General features: G+C 39.6%; 1 protein-coding gene and 1 pseudogene across 8 annotated transcripts in view; one reads left to right on the top strand and one right to left on the bottom strand.

Moving 5' to 3' along the window:
• Positions 1-20633, bottom strand: part of SLIT2 (slit guidance ligand 2) — a 404903-nt gene that overhangs the window by 254934 nt on the left and 129336 nt on the right. The gene's annotated exons all lie outside the window — the stretch shown is intronic.
• On the top strand, positions 9892-12507 carry LOC113894161 (annotated as a pseudogene).

Raw genomic sequence — 20633 nt, 5'->3', positions numbered from 1 at the left:
TCATCATTATCCCTATTTCAGTAAGTTTAATTCAGTTTGTAAAACCTAAAACGTTGCTTAGTGAAGAAATACTTTCTGAGTAATTTTCGTTTGGAATCTTTTGTAAAGATACGCATTTTTTTAACACCAACATAAACTTTTATCAAAGAAACAGGTTTAGTATAAATGATATTTACATCTCAGAGGAAGCCATAGACCTTATATTACTGAGTTTAGTAAAGAGTAAAGCCTGTGAAAAACTAATTCCAACTGTTGTCAGTTTTCTTGTCTTCTTTTATTTGGCTAATTTCAATTGACTCTGTATGGGAAAACCAGAAAACTCAGCTTACCATAATTATATTAAAAAACGGTCAATAAGCTTTCAGTAAATTATTGCCAAATTATTCTCCTGTGAATCAACTGTGTGAGTTTTTATACATTTACACATGCATCGTATATATTATGGTATTTATTTGGAGGGAGGTCAAAGGACTCTCTGATTAATTCTTTTTTTTTTTTTTCCTGGGCTTTGGCCAGAACTGAAATTAAATGAAGCATAGTTTCTAAATAAATAAGTTTTTTACTAAATTTGAGAAGATACATTATCCAATTGTGACCAAAGAAACCAAAAAGGACACACAAATAGATATATAGTGTAAGTAGAACTTGCAGAAGGAAGACAAAGAAACTGCATGGTTTTATCTCTGCTAAAATGAAAACTGTGTTCATTTTGCTCCTTTATTCTACAAAAAGAACAATTATTTCACAAGCATGATGGGATGACATGAGTTATAGAAATGAAAATCAGAAATTCTAAATTTTAATTGGTAGTTCCTAAGTGCCTGGATTAAAACTCAACATTAAAAAGACTAAGATCATGGCATGGGTCCCATCACTTCATAGAAAATATTAATAGAAGGGGAAAAGTTGAAGCAGTGTCAGATTTTCTTTTCTTGGGCTCCAAAAGTCACTGCAGGTGGTGACTGCAGCCATGAAATTAAAAGACACCCACTCCTTGGAAGAAAAGCTATGACAAACCTAGACAGCATATTAAAAAGCAGAGATATCACTTTGCTGACAAACATGGTGCTGGAGAAGACTCTTGATAGTCCCTTGGACTGCAAGGAGTTCAAACTATTCAATCCTAAAGGAAATAAATCCTGAATATTCACTGGAAGGCTTGATGCTGAAGCTCTAATACTTGGGCCACCTGATGCAAAGAGCCAACCCATTACAAAAGATCCTGATGCTGGGAAAGATTGAAGGCAAAAAGAGAAGGAAGCGACAGATGATGAGATAGCTAGCATCACCAACTCAATAGACATGAGTCTGAACAAACTCTGGGAGGTAGTTAAGGACTGGAAAGCCTGGCGTGCTGCAGTCCATGGGGTCGCAGAGTCAGACACGACTTAGCAACTAAACAATAGCAAGTGCCTGGCATGTGCTGTTGGGCCTGCAAACATTTTTCCATTTAATGCCTCTTAAGACCCTGATTGGCTTCCCTGGTGGCTCAGAGGGTAAGGCATCTGCCTGCAATGTGGGAGACCCAGGTTCGATCCCTGGGTTGGGAAGTTCCCCTGGAGAAGGAAATGGCAACCCACTCCAGTATTCTTGCCTGGAGAATCCCATGGACAGAGCAGCCTGATAGGCTACAGTCCACGGGGTCACAAAGAGTCGGACACGACTGAGCGACTTCACTTTACTTCAAGACCCTGATAGGTAAATGCAGCCATTATCTTGATTTCACATAGGAACAACTTGAGGCTAAGCAAGTTAAGGTCCAGATCTGAGTGCAAAGGCTGCATAACTAATTGCTCATTTTACTCCACTGCTTTCCTTTAATGTTTTCAGGTCCTATGACCTTGGCCAAGTTACATAACTTCTGCAAACCTCACTGATTTATTCATCTCTCCATTAATCCATTTATTAATTTCTTCACAAATTCTTTCAATAAATACTTAATGAGCACCTATTGAGAGCCATTCACCAGACAAAGAACTACAAAGACTTGTTTATAAAAAGAAAAGTTAAAAATGTCGTAGGGGTCAGATGAAATTATATACTAAAGAGGTTTTATAGTCTAAAATACTAGTCAGGCCACAGCTACTTCTGATAAAAACTGCCATGGATATATTGCCATCATTGTCCTGGTACCATATGATTTTCATCATACCCATCCAAGCCAGAGCTTACTGTTGTCCTCAAAACAGCTCCTTATCCTGGGCAGTGAACTAATCTGATACAACAAATCTTCTCAGTGGGTACCCATCATCTTGGAGAATGACTCATCAGTCAAATCAAGTGAGTGAGTCATTCCTTCTCAGCAAGTTGGAATGTGGGATACCCAAAATGAGATTCTCAGAAAGTAGAAGCAACAGAAGCAGACAGGCTAGCAGAATGGGTGTAAAGACTTGGGAAATTACACGGCATTCTAGACAACATTCCAATTTTTGATGATGTCTATTTATACCCATGACTTTTCTTGCTTTCATGGTCAGAATATATCTCAGACCTTAAGATCTTTCAGGAAACACAGTACAAGATTCTAACTTCTTTAAAACTGTAAAGCATGTACATATGAAATTTGTTACCACCATTAAAATTACTAACAAGTGCCACAGTTTGGGTCAAGTTCATTAAATAATGGAAGATTTGAACTTTTGGCTAGGATTTACTGATCTCCTTATGTGGCTATGTTGCAGCATTATGTTTCAGTGGTTGCTTTCTATTAATAATATTGAGCTTTTGGGGGTTATTTTCATCCATTTATCAGCCCACAACTCTGAATCAATTACTGAAATCCTTGGTGACACTTTTTGTCAGTATAAGTGTTAAGAGTTATCTAAAGATAGTCTTTTTTCCCCCTTTATTTATTTACTTTACAATATTGTATTGGTTAGAGTCTTATATCTTACTTTTAGTCAGCTTTGTATTAGTATAATTTATGAGAAATAAAATTTATTTTAAATATACAATTCAAAGAGTTTTAACAAATGTTGTCATCCTGTTGCCAATATACCTATCATAATGCAGAATTATTCCACTGTCCCCAAAAGTTCCCTCATGACCCTGGTTGTCAATTTCTCTCTGGGTCTTGACCACTGGCAACTACTGATATATTTACTTTAATTTTGCTTCTCCTAGAATATCATATAAAGAATATTGCAGTGTGGAGTCCTTTATGTCTAGCTGCTCTCACTTGGCATGAGGTTTCTGAGAGTTGTTATAAGTACCAATAGCTCAGTACTTTTTATTGCTGAGAAGTAGAATTCCATTGTCTATAGATACCACTACATTTGTTAAATCACAGTAATAGCTGATAAACAATGAGTTCTTTTCTACTGTTTGACTATTATTTTAACAGCTACACTGAATATTTGCATATAAATTTGTGTGTGGACAAAAATTCCATTTCTCTTGGGAAAAAACATGAGAGGAGTAAGCAATTTGCATATTGCAACCTTGACAAGTCCAATTATTAGTCTGAATGCATTTTTTGATGATTCCTCAAGATTTTCTACCAAAAAAAGAAAAACAATAATGTTAGAGAGTTCGCTTCTTCCTTACGAAGATGTATAATTTTTCCTTAGACTTACCGGTTTGGCTAGGATATTCTATACAACGTCAAATAGGAGTGGTCAGAGTGGACATACTTGGTTTGCTCTTGAACCTAGAGGAAGAGCATTTTACTATATTGGAGAATGATAACTGTAAGGTTTTTCAAGGATGCCTTTTATAAGTTTGCAGAAGTTCCCCTCTATTTGTAGCTTGCCAAGAGTTTCTACCATGAGTGAGTTCTAAATGTTAAATATTTTCCCTTTTTAAAAAATCTGCTAATATGTCAAACTGCAATGATTGATTTTTCGAAATTTAAAGCAACCTTGCATTCCTGGGATAAAACCGAGTTGGTCATGATGTATTACGTTTTTTACTTATTGCTATGGTGATTACAATTTTTGAAAAGGGATATTGCATATATGTTCATGAGGGATACTGGATTACCGTTTTTTTTTAATGGAGCTGTCTGATTTTATTATCCCATGTTTTGGGAAGTAGTCTGTCTTTCTCCATTTTCTGAAAAGGTCTATGTAGACCTGACATTATTTCTTCGATAAAGGTTGGTAGAATTTGCCAGTGAAGACATCTGGCTTTGGAGATTTTGTTTGTTTTTTGTTTGGTGGAGAGCATTTCTTTTTTAAATAGATGTTAATTTTTAGAACAGGTCTCAGTTCACAGCAAAACTGGACAGAAAAATACAGAGATTTCCCACATCCTCCTTGCCTCACACATACAAGCACAGCCTTCAGTGTTACCTCATTCTATAAAACTTTAAAAATATTGACAATCACATACTGATTTCATTTGTCTGACACATTGTTTCCCTTTGCTCTCAATCTGAGGTTCACCTCAAGGGCCTTAGCAGCCATGGATCGGTTTCAGCTCCCAATTCATTTATTCCCTGATGTAGAATGTGGATATATGACTACTGTCCTCAAAGGGGAGAAATGGTATCTATGGACATTGAAGCAATCAAGCTTACATGCACCCCTACGTCCTGTCAACAACATGCTGGAAATCTGGTGCCTTCTTGGACGTGAAACCCTCAGGAGTGAGGGACTCACAACCTCACAAGTAGTTATTACATTTAAAGCATTCCTACTCTTAAACCATTCATTTGTGGGAGGATATATAAGTTCACAGAGGCTGAAGAAGGAGTTGATTAGACAGTTACGTGCAATCAACACCAAAATCCAGGTAATCTGATCTCAAATAGCGTCAGAGTTCTTTATTTGTGGTCCTCAATAAGCTCTGGGCTTCACTGGTGGCTCCGATGTAAAGGATCTGCCTGCAATGCAGGATACCAGAGTTCAATCCCTGGGTTGGGAAGATCCCCTGGAGACAGAAATGGCAACCCATTCCAGTATTTTTGCCTGGAGAATCCCATGGACAGAGGAACCTGGCAGGCTACAGTCCATGGGGTCACAAAGAGTCGGGCACATCTGAGCAACTAGCACACACATACTTAGCTCAAAGAGTCTATAGGGATCCTGAGATCTTAAAGTTGGAAATAGTGGGATAGAATATGAAAAATGAAACATCTGACCTTTTAATCCTTGCCACTGTCATATTTCTTCCTCAGAAATGTACAAAGTCTAAAATACAACTCTAAAATTAGACCCTTTTCAGGGTTAATATGCAGATGTAACTGTAATGACTAGGTCATTAAAAAGATGAAAAATAAACTGAATAATCATAGTAAAATATTCTTAAAATATAAATATTTTTCAGGCCTCTATTTATATGCCAGGAAAAAGGAAATCAACAAAGCTGTATGTGTTCACTGTCATAGAATCTGCATTTTGAGTTGTTCACTAGTCTTTTGGACAGTCTCTCACATGCAGGGAGAGACTGCAGAACTTGAAGAACACAACTCTGATGCCACTTTTGCTCTAAGAATTATACAATGCATGTGTGTTCTACTATTAATCTACCTAAAATCTGAATGGGAAAAACATGATGAGCAACAAAAAAGTGCTAGCTCCTCAAGCTAAAATGCTTAGAAATTACAACTAATTGTTTAATACCACTTATATACATACACAGTAGCCCTGTAACAACTGTTTCACCATGTTTTATCACTCCATTTTTTCTAATCAGACCATCAGTGATGATGTAAGCAGGGAAAAAAGCAATAAAAAAAGGCTAAATCTCAAATTTGACAACACCATATTGATGTTGGAAATGTTAACAGATTTCAGTTCTGTGGCTTATTGACACAGAATTTTTAGATTTGGCAGAAAAGTGATTGATGTACTGAGTGAACATAAACCCCGAGTTTATACTGTCACAGCTAAGAAACCATAAATCTTTCCAAGGTATTAATGTACAAAAATTCAGTAACAATTGAAGCTATGTTTCCTGTTTACTGTCTCTAGAAGAAACAGGAAAATAAGGAATGAAGCTGCAAAGGATAGGGTAAGGGGGAGAAAGGGAAAGAAAGGGGAGAGAGGAGACAGGAGGAAGGAAAGTGAAGAATGAAACAGTGAAAGGGAGGACAGGAAAGGAACCACAGGAATGGGAAAGGAGATCTCAGTTAGCAAAAGATGCCATTTACCACCTGGAGGGGCAGCAGGAAATGACTCTTAGGTAATAAACAGGATTGACATGCTTAGGAAGAGGCTATTTCAGTGCTGAAGAACAGAGAAATGGCAACCTAAATCAAAAGTCCAAATACAAAAAGTAGTTGGGGTGAAATTGAAAGCAATAGATTAAAGCATCATTTTATCCATTTCTTCTGTAAGCAATCTTTCTCTTCCCACAAATAAGTGAGTTGGGAAAGTAAATGTTGCTGAAGGCAACTGAGTACCTATGAGACATAAGTGAAGTTATGTGCCACTGACATTCCCTTACCCCCAAGAGGCTTAGGGGCCAGAAGGGTACCACTGAGGTTACAAAGGTGGTAACAAAGGCCTCCTTAGCCAACTTTCCTGTCCCTCTCCTCTCCTCCTCTCCAAGTGAGATTGTTGGAACTGGTGATCTCTAAGTTCTATCATAGCCCGGAAAAATATAACTATGATTTTTAGTAAGAGGCAACTAAAAGTAGAAATGTATCTTCAATTTAAGAAGTGAAAAGATAAGCACATGATGGAAAAAATGGGCTTTGGCATTTTTCTCCTAAGTATCAAAAATATACCACAACAGACCTTTGCAGTTCTGGGCAACGATTGCTACCTGTCAAAGGGACAGCTACTTCCATTCAAATTTCCTCCTTATTCTCACCTATCTTGTCTAAACATTTAACTTTTATACAACAGAAAATGAGCATCTTTTTAAAAAAATTGAGCACTGTTATGCATTCATTTGGAGAAGGACTTCTTGCCCGGAAAACCCATGGGCAGAGGAGCCTGGTGGGTTATAGTCCATGGGGTTGCAAACAGTCGGAAGTGACTGAGCACGCACACATGTGCATTCAATTTGTTTGTTGTTTGTTGAAATGCACTCCAATTCATTTGTTGAAGTCTTATCCTCGGTACTTCAGAGTATGACTTTATTGGGAAATAAGGTTGCCATAGATGTAACTAGTTAAGATGAGGTCACTAGGTTGGGCCCTAATCCAGCTTCCCTGGTAGCTCAGCCGGTAAAGAATCCACCTGCTAGGCGGGAGGCCTGGATTCAGTTCCTGGGTTGGGAAGATTCCCTGGAGAAGGGAATGGCTACCCACTCCTGTATTCTAGCCTGGAGAATCCCATGGACTGTATAGTCCACAGGGTTGCAAAGAATCGGACACAACTAAGCGATTTTTACTTCACTAATCCAATATGATTAGCATCCTTGTAAAATGGGGAAATTTAGACACAGAGACATGCATCTAGGGAAGATAATACACGAAGAGATTCAGGGAGAAGACTGACCATCTATAAGGCAAGGAGAGAGGCCAGGAAAAGATCCTTCTCTCACAGTCCCCAGGAAGAACCAACCTTGCAGGCACATTTCTTTCGGACTTCTGTTCTCCAGAGCTGTGAAGTAATAAATCCCATTGTTTAATCCACCCAGTTTGTGTTATTCTGACACTCACCCCTAACAAACCAATAGAAGTACTCTCAAAGTACTTTCCCCTAAGCATCCTGCCTATATCAATACATATAATCTCACTGTACCTTCATAAGGTAGGTATTAGTCTAAAGCCCACTTTTACACAAATGGGGAAGCTGAGACACACAAAAGTGATGCTAAATTTCATGTTCCATAAGTGTCAGAGCCAGGATCCCAACACAGTCAGTTTACCTCAGAGTCCGTGAGCTTAGTCACCATACCTACAGCCTCTCATAGAGAACAACCCCTAAGAGACAAACTCTGCTAGGTTTTGCTAATACTTCTTCTAGATGCTGCTCACTGTTCACCCTGCTGAAAACCTTCCTGCCTCAGATGGCTCCAGCCAACCACTCCATATCTCATTACCGTTCCTGGAATGGGCTTTGCATCTCCTATGTGTACTCCAGAGAAGCACTTACTATATGGCATTATAACTGCTATTCATTGCTTGTTTCTCCCAGTAGATTTGGAGTCCTTGGAGCAACTGAATAGGGTCATTCATGGTCATTTATATATCTGCATAAAAAATGTCATTTTATATATTGGTTTACTTTTAAATCTTAGGAGTAAACCTAGCACATCAAAAGAATTCAATACATATTTGTCAAATGAGTAGATAACTGCTAAAGGAAGTTCTAAGGAATTCTGTTGGAGTTGACTTGAGGAGCTATACACACATACATATACCCACGTATATTACATACACACATAAAAGCAGTGGGCCTTCCCCAGTGGCTCAGACAGTAAAGAGTCTGCCTGCAATGAGGGAGACCCAGGTTCGATCCCTGGGTTGGGAAGATCCCCTGGAGAAGTAAATGACAAGAAGGAAATGAAACTCCAGTATTGCTGCCTGGAAAATCCCATGGATGGAGGAGCATCACCAGGGTTGCAAAAGAGTCAGATACAACTAAGTGACTAACACATATTAGCTATATGAAAAGACAGACAAGATTTTAGAATGAATGACACCAATGACACATTAATAACCATTAATACTGGTTATTATTAAACTTAGATTTGAAACAGAAAACACTTGACTTCCTTGAAAACTTTCTTTCAGAGAAATGGAATAGACTATTTGTAAAACACTGCATACAATAGAAAGTTAGGCATTTCAAAATTGGGGTTCACATTACATATAATTATAAACTGAAATCCAGGAGAGCTGATCCAAGAGAAATCAACAACAGACTTAAAATCAGTGGCAAAAAGTGGTTTTCTTGAGTGTGATAATAAAAGCAGGATTAGTTGATGTTTTTCTTCCAGCAATGAACATTTGGTTCTATCTTTCAGAAAGCTGCCAAACTAATTTTGATTATAAATTCCCTAGCAATTCTAAAATGCCATGGGAAGAGAGGTCAAAGACAGATGTGTTAGTTGAAAGAAGTGACTCAGGATTAGAAATGCTGCTTTGCATATAAATATAATGACATTTAGCATCCCGCACCTATTATTTACAAGGAACTGAAAATGGGAAAATAATATTTGTATATGTAAACATGCTCCCACAATAAATCCATATCTGGTGGGTTTTTTAAAGGCAACTTGTAAGGTTTATAAAATAATATGTTTATCCCATTGTAGACACATTTTGAAAAATGGCATTTCAGAATAAAAGATATATAAGTTAAGAGATCTTTTCAAACTTTATATAGAGAAATACTACTCAACATCAATACGCTTGCTTCCAAGTTCAGTATTAAGATGCTTGAAGTTGTGAATGGCCTTAAGCATCTCCTTTTCTATGCTTTGTTTTATCTTACCCAGTATTTGTAGATGTGTAAAACTGGGAGAGTAGACATACCAGCAAGGATCATAAAAATCGAAAATAAATATTTTTCTCCAGTTTAAAAGTCAAAATTTAGCAGGATCCATCCAGCAGTCATGTACAGATGTGAGAGTTGGATCATAAAGAAGGCAGAGCAACAAACAATTGATGCTTTCAAATTGTGGTGCTGGAGAAGACTTTTGAAAGTCCACTGGACTTCAAAGAGATCAAATCAGTCAATCCTAAAAGAAATCAACCCTGAATACTCATTGGAAGGACTAATGCTGAAGCTCCAATACTTTGTCCATCTGATGTGAAGAGTCAAGTTATTGGACAAGACCCTGATGCTGGGAAAGACTGAAGGCAGAGAGAGAAGGGGATGACAGATGATGAGATGGTTTAGTCAGTGATTCAGATGGATATGAATCTGAGCAAACTCAGGGAGATAGGGGAGGACAGAGGAGCCTGTTGTACCACAGTCCATGCAGTCGCAAAGAGTCAGACATGACTTAGCGACCAAACAACACCATGCTATAGTTCAGAGAAAAATATAAAAATTAGCAAAGACTACCCTGGTATGACTCCATTCTACACAGCTGTTCTCTGAACAGTAGCTGCTTATCTCTGCGTGCTTTCTCTTCCACATAATTGCACACCACCTGCCCATGGAAGATTGGATAGACATGGACATGAGCGAGCCCCCAAGGCCCCACAACTATCTTTTTTGGTTGTGAACTAAAGGCTGACAAAGATTATCCCTTTAAGGTGGATAATGGTGAAAATGAGCGTCAGTCATCTTTAAGAATGATCAGTTTGGAGCTGCTTCAACAGACCAAGTACATGCTGTTGAAGCAAAGGCAATGAATCACGGAGGCAGTCCAATTAAAGCGGCACAAGCAACTCTGAAAACACCTATATAACCAACAGTGTCCCTTAGGGGCTCTGAAGTAACACCACCCGTGGGCCTGTGGTTGAAGTACGGGTCAGGGCCTCTGTGTATCCGTGGACAGCACTTAGTAGCTGTGAAGGAAGATGCAGAGTCAGAAGACGAAGAGGAGGAGGATGTGAATCTGGAAATCATTTCACAAAATAAGCAAAACTTGCTGCTGAAGATGAAGATGGTGATGATGATGAAGGTGATGATGGTCCTGGTGATGAGTCAGCTGAAGGGAAAGTTCCAGTAAAGAAATCTACTTGAGATACTCTGGCCAGAAGTGCAAAAGAATCAAACCAGAATGGAAAAGACTCAAAATCATCAGTACCAAGATCAAAAGGTCAAGACTCATTAAAAAAAAAAAAAAAACAGGAAAAGACTCCTAAAACATGGGAAGGACCTAGCTTTGTAGAAGACATTAAAGTAAAAATGCAAGCAAGTGTAGAAAAAGAGGGTATCCTTCTCAAAGTGGAGGCCAAGTTCATCAGTTATGTGAACAATTGTATCCAGGTGACTTATCAAGAGGCTATTTAGATCTACGGCAGTGCAGGAAGTCTATTTAAGAAAATAGTTTAAACTCTTTGTTAAAATCTTCCATCTTATTTCATTCCTGTAACAGGTGCTATCTGGCTGCCAATTTTACAATGCAGAGTGAGAACTTTCCCTACCATGTCTGATAAATGATGTTCAGGTTCCATTGCTAAGAATGTGTTGTCCAAAATGTTTTGTTTGTTTGTTTGTTTGTTTTTTTGTTTAGTTTTTGAAGATGGAACTCACCCTTTGCTTGGTTTTCTAAGTATGTATGGAATGTTACAATAAGACATAGTAGTAGTGGTGGTCAGACAAAAGGAAATGAAGGGGAGACAAAAATATATATGTGAAATAAACTCAGTTATTTTTTCAAAAATTGCTAAGATCATTCACACTTACAAATAGAACAATGTTAACTTTGGAAGTTAGAGAATCTAAAGAATGGTTGTATTAAACTGTATTTCATCCTTTACTCTTTGGGTTCCTTTTCCACTCTAATTTTTATGAATTTAATGAGGCCTAAAAGAATGCCCAGTAATCATTCTAAAACCACAAACTCTGAAAGCAGATAAACCCAGTTCTGAAGCCAAGTTCTGCCCTTTATGCACCATTTGACATCAAGCAAATTCCTCTTATATATATATATATATATATATATATATATATATATATATATTCCCCCATGTGGATAATGGGAATAAAAATCAACCCATCCCCAGAACTGGTTTGAAGACTAAATGAAATTAGGCTTCCAAGTGTCTGGCATAGTGGTGGTACAAATAAAGAATTCCCGTTAAATATTAGACATTAAAAGACTGTAAAAGTATGGCTTAAGAATAAGATAGCTGGAACTCTTTTAGCCCACTCAGAGGAACAGAGCGATGATTACAGTGATGGAGGACTGCAATTTCTCCTTTTGCTAAAAATGTATGACACAGAATATTTATTAATGAAACCTAAGTGGCTAGGTATGTTTTTCTGAGTTCTTCTTTTAATTTAAATAAGTAAATATACCATCGCCAGGCAAGTTAAGACACAGTATTTTTGTGAATCCATATATATAGAAAGCGGCCCCCAAACAACATTCATTGCCTATTCAGTGAATGAAAAATAATTTGTTACCCATCTCCTTTTGGTAAGATACAAGGCTGGGTACCAGTGAAAATCTCCTGGGGTTTTTGAACCTTGGGTAGGCATTAGGGCAACAAACAATGATGTGTGTCTGAGAGGGCATACAGTGCCCTGGGAGATGGTCCAGGGAAGGGGTGGGGGCATCTTACAGAGTCATTCTGGCAGCTCTTGAAGAAAAGATGAGAGAGGACAGCAGAGCAAACCTTATGACACCCCCATGTGGATGAAAAAAAGTGTTCCTTTCTCAATACAGTCACATAAACGTATATTCTGTTGAAAAATATGCTTTGCTCTTTTTCATACACAAATGTGTGTGTGAATGTTAATGGATGTGAGTGGGTGTGTGTGGCAGGTGATCTCTGAGTTTGTGGAAATGTGTACGTGTGTGCATTTGAATGTTTATGTCACTGACTGTGGGGTGTGCATGGCTGTGTGAGAGTGGGTACGTGTTTGTGCATGAATGGGAGGTTTCTCTGACCTCTGAATGGTGCCCATTAGATGGGTGCCTTGTGCATTCTGCTGCTGCTGCTAAGTCACTTCAGTCGTGTCTGACTCTGTGCGACCCCACAGACGGCAGCCCATCAGGCTCCCCCGTCCCTGGGATTCTCTAGAGCCCGCAAAACTGTAAATGGCAGCTCCAAGAAAGAGGTGAGCCAACAAGAGGTTAGGAAGAACAAACTAGAAACTATGTCATCCCAAAAGACTGAGACGGTCTTTGCTAGAGGTGGAGATTTGTTGAAAGAAAAGTAATATTATTTGAAAGGTATTTATGAAAGTGATGCCTAGCGAGTTGATCATTAAGAGGATGCTGAGGTGGCATCAAGTTTAGGATAGTAAATAAATAAATAAATACCATTTATCAATCATGTGCTTTCTCCAAATCTCCAAAATTTACCCATGGGAGCCTCCATGTTACAAGAAATGTAGAAAGTTCACTTGCTCAAGACTAGAACACTAATAAATGATGACACTGGTATTTGAATCTAGCTCAGTCCAATTCCAAAACAGATGCTTGTAGTCTGTCAGAGCTATTCATTGAGGTTGTGAATTCAGGAAATATAGGGTAGTTTGAGAGGAAAGAAAAGGAATTATCTTTTACTCCTGCTAAATTTGGGATCCCCCTGCAGGTCTAAATGAAATTGTCCAAGAAAGCTGAGGATTTCAATCTTGGAACCACTTAAAGTCTAGAATTAAAACTCCTGACTCAGCAAACCATATTGCTGGTCCCAGGCCCATACTCCACCATCTAAAAAACTTGTATCATGAATGCACAGAGGAATATTATTTAGGAAAGCTGTACCCTCATAAGATGCTCATTCTTCCTGTGTATTTTACCTCATTTAACCAGACGCATTGAGGGATTCAGAAAGGACGAGAATTATTAGGCCAGAAATGCAAGAACAAAAAAGAATGTTTTAATTTTCAAAACAGAATTTTTGAGTTTACTCCAGCCAATCTTTGTGGAAAGACAAAGGAGTTTTCTACATTTAGAAAGCTCTCTGTCACAGATCAAGAATGAAACTTGGTCAATAGAGATCATCTAGTTTTAGTTGCAGATATGATGTGAGGCAGTGGTTCTCAAACTTTGGCAGACATCACAATCACCGGGAGGGCATGCTGAAACCCTGCTTCCAGGCCCCTACTCTAGATGTTCTGATTCAGTGATTGGGGTTAGGACTGGAGAATTTTCATTCCTAGCAATTTCTCTTATGATGTGGTATTGCTAGTACAGAGTACTCAGAATCATTCACATAAGACAAGTCTTCTTGTTCCTGGCCCCTGCCTATATAAAATAGAAAACCTTTCAAGGAAAGAAGAACAGAGATCTCAAAGGGATATAAAAGTGAAAGTGTTACTTGCTCAGTCATGTCCAACTCTTTGTGATCCCATGGACTAGAGGCTGCCAGGGTCCTCTATCCATGAGGTTCTCCAGGCAAGAATGCTGGAGTGGGTAGCTATTCCCTTCTCCAGGAGATCTTCCTGACTCAGGGATGGAACCCGAGTCTCCTGAGCTGCAGGCAGATTCTTTACCAGAAGGGACATAACTAGGCTGAAAACGATACACAAGTATCATAAAAGAAGATACCAAAGTTCTTCAGTCAGGAAAGCAGAAGCTTAACATATAGTCACTTGCACTGTCCCAGGTATGAGTGACAGGGGCAAGCTGAGACTGGCCTGGTGCTTTACTTCTTTTAATATCCAGTGCGATGCAAAAGCAGTGAAGCAGGAGAGGGAGAGGGACAGGGAGGACTGTGCACAGACACACTTGACACAGCTATCTCATCTGGGATCGCTGTGCATGAAACCCAATCAATCCTGTGTGCCTGAAAAAGATGAAACACGTCAAGAAGAAGGGCAGGCAAAGAGTGGTCAATCCAAAGATTCTAGAGACTGGGGGTTAGCAAACACTTTCTTAAAAATAACAGTGAGATTCCTTAAAAAACTGGAAATAGAACTGCCTTATGATCCAGCAATCCCACTGCTGGGCATACACACTGAGGAAACCAGAAGGGAAAGAGACACGTGTACCCCAATGTTCATCGAAGCACTGTTTATAATAGCCAGGACATGGAAGCAACCTAGATGTCCATCAGCAGATGAATGGATAAGAAAGCTGTGGTACATATACACAATGGAGTATTACTCAGCCATTACAAAGAATACATTTGAATCAGTTCTAATGAGGTGGATGAAACTGGAGCCTATTATACAGAGTGAAGTAAGCCAGAAGGAAAAACATAAATACAGTATACTAACGCATATATATGGAATTTAGAAAGATGGTAACAATAACCCGGTGTACGAGACAGCAAAAGAGACACTGATGTATAGAACAGTCTTATGGACTCTGTGGGAGAGGGAGAGGGTGGGAAGATTTGGGAGAATGGCATTGAAACATGTAAAATATCATGTAAGAAACGAGTTGCCAGTCCAGGTTCGATGCACGATACTGGATGCTTGGGGCTAGTGCACTGGGACGACCCAGAGGGATGGTATGGGGAGGGAGGAGGGAGGAGGGTTCAGGATGGGGAACACATGTATACCTGTGGCGGATTCATTTTAATATTTGGCAAAACTAATACAATTATGTAAAGTTTAAAAATAAAATAAAATTAGAAAAAAACAAAACAAAACTCAACATTCAGAAAACTAAAAAAAAAAAAAATAACAGTGAGACTTCCCTGGCAGTCCAGTGGTTAAGACTCCATGCTGCCAATGCAAGGAGTATGGATTCCATCCCACCAAAATTAAACAAATAAATGATAAAATAAAATTGAGTTTACACAGGCTTCAGCAATACGTGAACCGTGAACTTCCAGAGTTCAAGCTGGTTTTAGAAAAGGCAGAGGAACCAGAGATCAAATTGCCAACATCCGCTGGATCATAGAAAAAGCAAGAGAGTTCCAGAAAAATATCTATTTCTGTTTTAGTGACAATGCCAAAGCCTTTGACTGTGTGGATCACAATAAACTGTGGAAAATTCTGAAAGAGATGGGAATACCAGAACACCTGACCTGCCTCTTGAGAAATCTGTATGCAAGTCAGGAAGCAACAGTTAGAACTGGACATGGAACAACAGACTGGTTCCAACAGGAAAGGAGTATGTCAAGGCTGTATATTGTCATCCTGTTTATTTAACTTATATGCAGAGTACATCATGAGAAATGCTGGGCTGAAGGAAGCACAAGCTGGAATCATGATGGCCGGGAGAAATATAAATAACCTCAGATATGCAGATGACACCACCCTTATAGCAGAAAGTGAAGAAGAACTAAAGAGCTTCTTGATGAAAGTGAAAGAGGAGAGTGAAAAAGTTGGCCTAACGCTCAACGTTCTGAAAACGAAGATCATGGCATCTAGTCCCATCACTTCATGGGAAATAGATGGGGAAACAGTAGAAACAGTGGCTGACTTTATTTTTCTGGGATCCAAAATCACTGCAGATGGTGATTGCAGCCATGAAATTAAAAGACGCTTACTCTTTGGAAGGAAAGTTATGACCAACCTAGGCAGCATATTCAAAAGCAGAGACATTACTTTGTCAACAAAGGTCCGTCTAGTCAAGGCTATGGTTTTCCCAGTGGTCATGTATGTATGTGAGAATTGGATTATAAAGAAGCTGAGCGCTGAAGAATTGATGCTTTTGAACTGTTGTGTTGGAGAAGACTCTTGAGAATCCCTTGGACTGCGAGGAGATCCAACCAGTCCATCCTAAAGGAGATCAGTCCTGGGTGTTCATTGGAAGGACTGATGTTGAAGCTGAAACTCCCATACTTTGGCCCCCTGATGCGAAGAGTTGATCCATTGGAAAAGACCCTGATGCTGGGAAAGATTGAGGGCAGGAGGAGGAAGGGACGACAGAGGATGGGATGGTTGGATGGCATCACTGACTGGATGGATCTGAGTCTGGGTGGACTCCAGGAGTTGGTGATGGACAGGGAGGCCTGGCGTGCTGCGGTTCATGGGGTCGCAAAGAGTTGGACACAACCAAGTGACTGAACTGAACTGAACACTGGTTTATAACATTAAATATTTCAGGTGTACATTATATTTTCAACTTCTATATTCATAGTGTGCTCACCACCAAGGACAGGGAAGCCTAGCATGCTCCAGTTCATGGGGTTGAGAAGAGCTGGATACAACTTTGTGGCTGAACAACAACAAAAATTCCCCCATAGTGTGTTCACCACCAAAGGTTTAGTTTCCATCAGTCATCATATAGATGACCTCCTTTACCCATATCACCTTCCCCCAATCCTCTTCCCCCTTTAGTAACCCTTAATTTGTTCTCTGTATCTGGGTGTTTGCTTTTGCTTTGTGTTTTCTGTTGTATTTCACACATGAGTAAAATCACACAGCATTTGTCTTTCTCATCTGAGTCATTTCACTTAAAATAACATCCACAAGCTCCATCTATGTTGTCACAAATGGCAGAATTTCGTCTTTTTTATGGCTAAGTAGTATGCCATTGTGTGTATATGTATCTATACATATAACACAGCTTCTTTGTTTCATATGTCGATGGACATTCAGGTGGTTTCCATATCTTGGCTATCGTAAATAATGATGGAATGAACATAGACACACAGGTGCCTACATTTTTTTGAATTAATGTTTTTGTATTTTTCAAAGAAATGCCCAGAAGTGGAATATCTGGATTATATGGTATTTCTATTTTTAATTTTTTTTAAGAACTGCAATACTATTGTCCATAATGGCTGCACCAAAGGATATAACCAGCAGCAGTGTATAAGGATTTTCTTTTCTCCACATCTCTAACACTTGTTCTTATCTTTTGGACAACCATCATTATAAAGTTCATGAAGTGATATCTTATTGTGGTTTTGATTTTCACTTCTGTAATAATCTGTGATACTGAACATCTTCCCACGTGCTACACTGGCCATCTGTATATCCTTTTGGGAAAAATGTCTATTTAGGTCTCAAGCCAATTTTTCAATTAAGTTGTTTGTTTTGTCATAGTTGAGTTGTGCAAGTTCTTTATATTTTTTGTATATTAACCACTTTTTGGATATGAGTTGCAAGTATCTTCTCCCATTTGGTAGATTATCTTTTCATCTTGCCTTCCTTGGAAAGGCTTTATTTTTTTCTTAAGATCTAAAAGATATCTTTACTGGGTAGTACTTTCTTGGCTGATGTTTTTTATCATTCAATATTTTGATTATGTCATCCCATTCACTGTTGGCATGTTGAGTTTCTGCTGAAAAATATGCTCATAGCTTAATGGGGGCCCCTTTATAGGTTACTGTCTTTCTTTCCTGTTTGCCTTTAATATTCTTCCTCTGTCCCTGACTTTTGAAAATTTTGATATGTCTTAGAGGTTTTTTTGCACGGAGGTAACTAAGGGTCCTCTTAGCTTCATGAACTCGTATAATCCAGTTCCTACCCCAGGTCTGAGAAGTTCTCAGTAATTTCTTTAAATAAACTCTCTGCACCCTTCTCCCTCTCCATTATCTTTATGCTGCCTTTCCTAATGGAGTCAAACAGTTCTCATAAAATTTCCTCATTTAAAAGGAGCTCAGTTAGCTCTCCTCTTCCACCTAAATCATTGTCATATTTGTATCTTCGAGTTCACTAATGCTCTCTGCCATATCTGCTCTATTTACAGTGTTTTCTAGGGCATTCTTCATCTCACTTATTGAATTCTTCAGCTCCAAATTTCTGTTTTGTTCTTTTTTAGATTTTCAATCTTCTTGGCAGAATATCCCTTCTGCTCACCGACTTTATTCTTGCACTCACTGAACTTCCTTTTTGAGTTTTCTTGTAGCTTGTAAAGTTTCTTCATAACAACTATTTTGAACTGTCTATCAGTTAGACAGCAACATAACATGACTTTTAAGTTTGGTTGTTGGAGAACTTTGATTATCACTTTGTAATACTGTGTTACTGTAGTTTTTCATGATGCTTGAATAGCTGTTCCTCTGCCAGCATACTTGAAGTAGCAAACATCTTTCTTATTCAGCTTTTTTTTAAAAAAGCTATACTTATACATCATGATCCTACTCAGTCGCTGAATCATGTCCGACTCTTAGGACCCTATGGACTGTTGCCCACCAGGCCCACTTGTCCATGGAATTTTCCAGACAAGAATACTAGGGTGGGTTGCCATTTCCTCCTCTAATAGGGCTTCCCTACTGAAAGACTGAACCTCCATCTCCTGCATTGGCAGGTGGATTCTTTACCAGTGAGCTACCTGCAAACTCATAGGTATACATATATCCCTTCTTTTTTGGATTTCCTTCCCATTTTTTACTCTGATTCTAACAATCCGATAGGTTGGGTATTATAAGTTTTCTTTTATCTTTCAGTAGGTGGTGCTATAGCACAAGTTTTTTGATTTCTCCTATCTGAGCAGCCTCTCATAGATTTGAGAACCAGCACTTTACACCCTCTAACGCCTCTTCCAGACATGTTGCCAGTGCCCTCCGTGCTGCTGCTCATGCCTTCAGGGTCACTGATGCCTCGCTGTTGCCTACTGCCAGTGTCGTTGCCTCTGGCATTGCTGCTGGGTTTATTGTGCTTGCACCACAACAGGGGGTGGCGGAGGATGGGAGGAGCCAGAATTGCAGGTGCTGGCTCAGATGATGAAGAGTCTGCCTGCAGTATAGGAGACCCAGGTTCCATACCTGGGTTGGGAAGACACCCTGGAAGAGGGCATGGCAACCCACTCCAGTGTCCTGGCCTAGAGAATCCCACGGACAGAGGAGCCTGGTGGCTGCAGTACATGGGGTCGCACAGAGTCAGACAAGACTGAGTGATAAGTGATGAACACCTCCATTTTCTTTTTCTTTCAGGGTTGCTGGGTTTCTGGGTACCACTGCCTCAGGCAGGGGGCCCAGAGCTATGTGTGTCGCTGCAACTGGAGGAATGGGGAGGGGGGAGCAGGAGGGGTCACAAGTCCTGCCATCACTGATGCCTGGTTCCTTGAGATCCCTGAGGCTGTTGAGGCTGGGAAGCTGGAATCATGTGCCCTGCTGCCTCTGCTACTACTGGATTCTCTGGGGCTGCAGGCACAGCGAGAGCTAGGGGGCCAAAACTGCAGGCATCACTTTAGCTGTTCTCTCAGCTCTGCCTCCTCTTGGTGTTCAGTCCAGCAGCTTCAGATACACAAATATGCAGATCTCCCCAGCATCCTGGTGTGAGGAATAGAGAAGCCTTTGTTGAGATATGTGTGTTTTACTACGGGCAGACTGAGAGGAAGAGACAAAGAGAGCATAGCATCTCCTACTGCCATGATGCTGACCTTCCTCGAGGCAAACGTTTTCTGAAAAGGGCCAGGAGGTAAATGTTTGAGGTGCCGTGCAATCTTTGTAGAAACTACTACCCTATGTTGCTGTAGAACTAAAACAGACATAAATAATGCACACATGGATTGGTGTGGCTGGATTTTGCCCACAGCAGCTGGATTTTGTTTGCATGCTGTAGTTTGCCAACCCCTGCTATACACGATGGGGATCTCAAAATTCAGTAGCAAAGGAACCTCTTTTCAAGCCTATATAAGCTTTACCATCCTCAAATGGCCAAACCTTGGTGGAAAAGAACATAAGATATTTGGGGGCAATACAAGGCGTCCTCTCAAGACAATATTAGACAATACCTCTGACCCCAGAGAAATCCAAGAGGACAAACACAACACAAAGAATAGAAGCATCTTGCTCTTATTATAGGACATGGGGATTTAGCCCTTCTCTCAGCTCAGAAGGTAAAGAATCAGAAGGTAAAAACCTGGGTTCAATCCCTGGGTTGGGAAGATCCCCTGGAGAAGGGAATGGCAACCCACTCCAGTATTCTTGCCTGGAGAATTCCATGGACAGAGGAGCCTGGTGGGCTACAGTCCATGGGATCGTACAGAGTCGGACATGACTGATCAACTTTCACTTCACTTCCCAATTTGGGAAAAAAACAGGAGTGCAGATTCTTTGAGAGAAGACACCTTCTTGACATGGAATAGGAACTTCAAATTGACTAAGGACTTAGTCAACTGCAATTGAATTCATCTGAAAGAGACCAATATACACCAAAGGTGGCTGAAATAAATTTGTTCAGCAAAGTTACTTTCTCCATCAGTGCAGACAGAATATAGTTATTGACAAGTAGAATACTGTTTTTGTATAACTGAGTGTCACGTATAAATCCCCACCACATTACAGAAGAAAAAAAATCACTTATGGTATC

Source organism: Bos indicus x Bos taurus, chromosome 6 (assembly GCF_003369695.1).
Source record: "Bos indicus x Bos taurus breed Angus x Brahman F1 hybrid chromosome 6, Bos_hybrid_MaternalHap_v2.0, whole genome shotgun sequence".
NCBI classification, from domain to species: Eukaryota; Metazoa; Chordata; class Mammalia; order Artiodactyla; family Bovidae; genus Bos; species Bos indicus x Bos taurus.
Note: the sequence above shows the minus strand (reverse complement) of the source record. Positions and strands in the feature narration are given on the sequence as shown.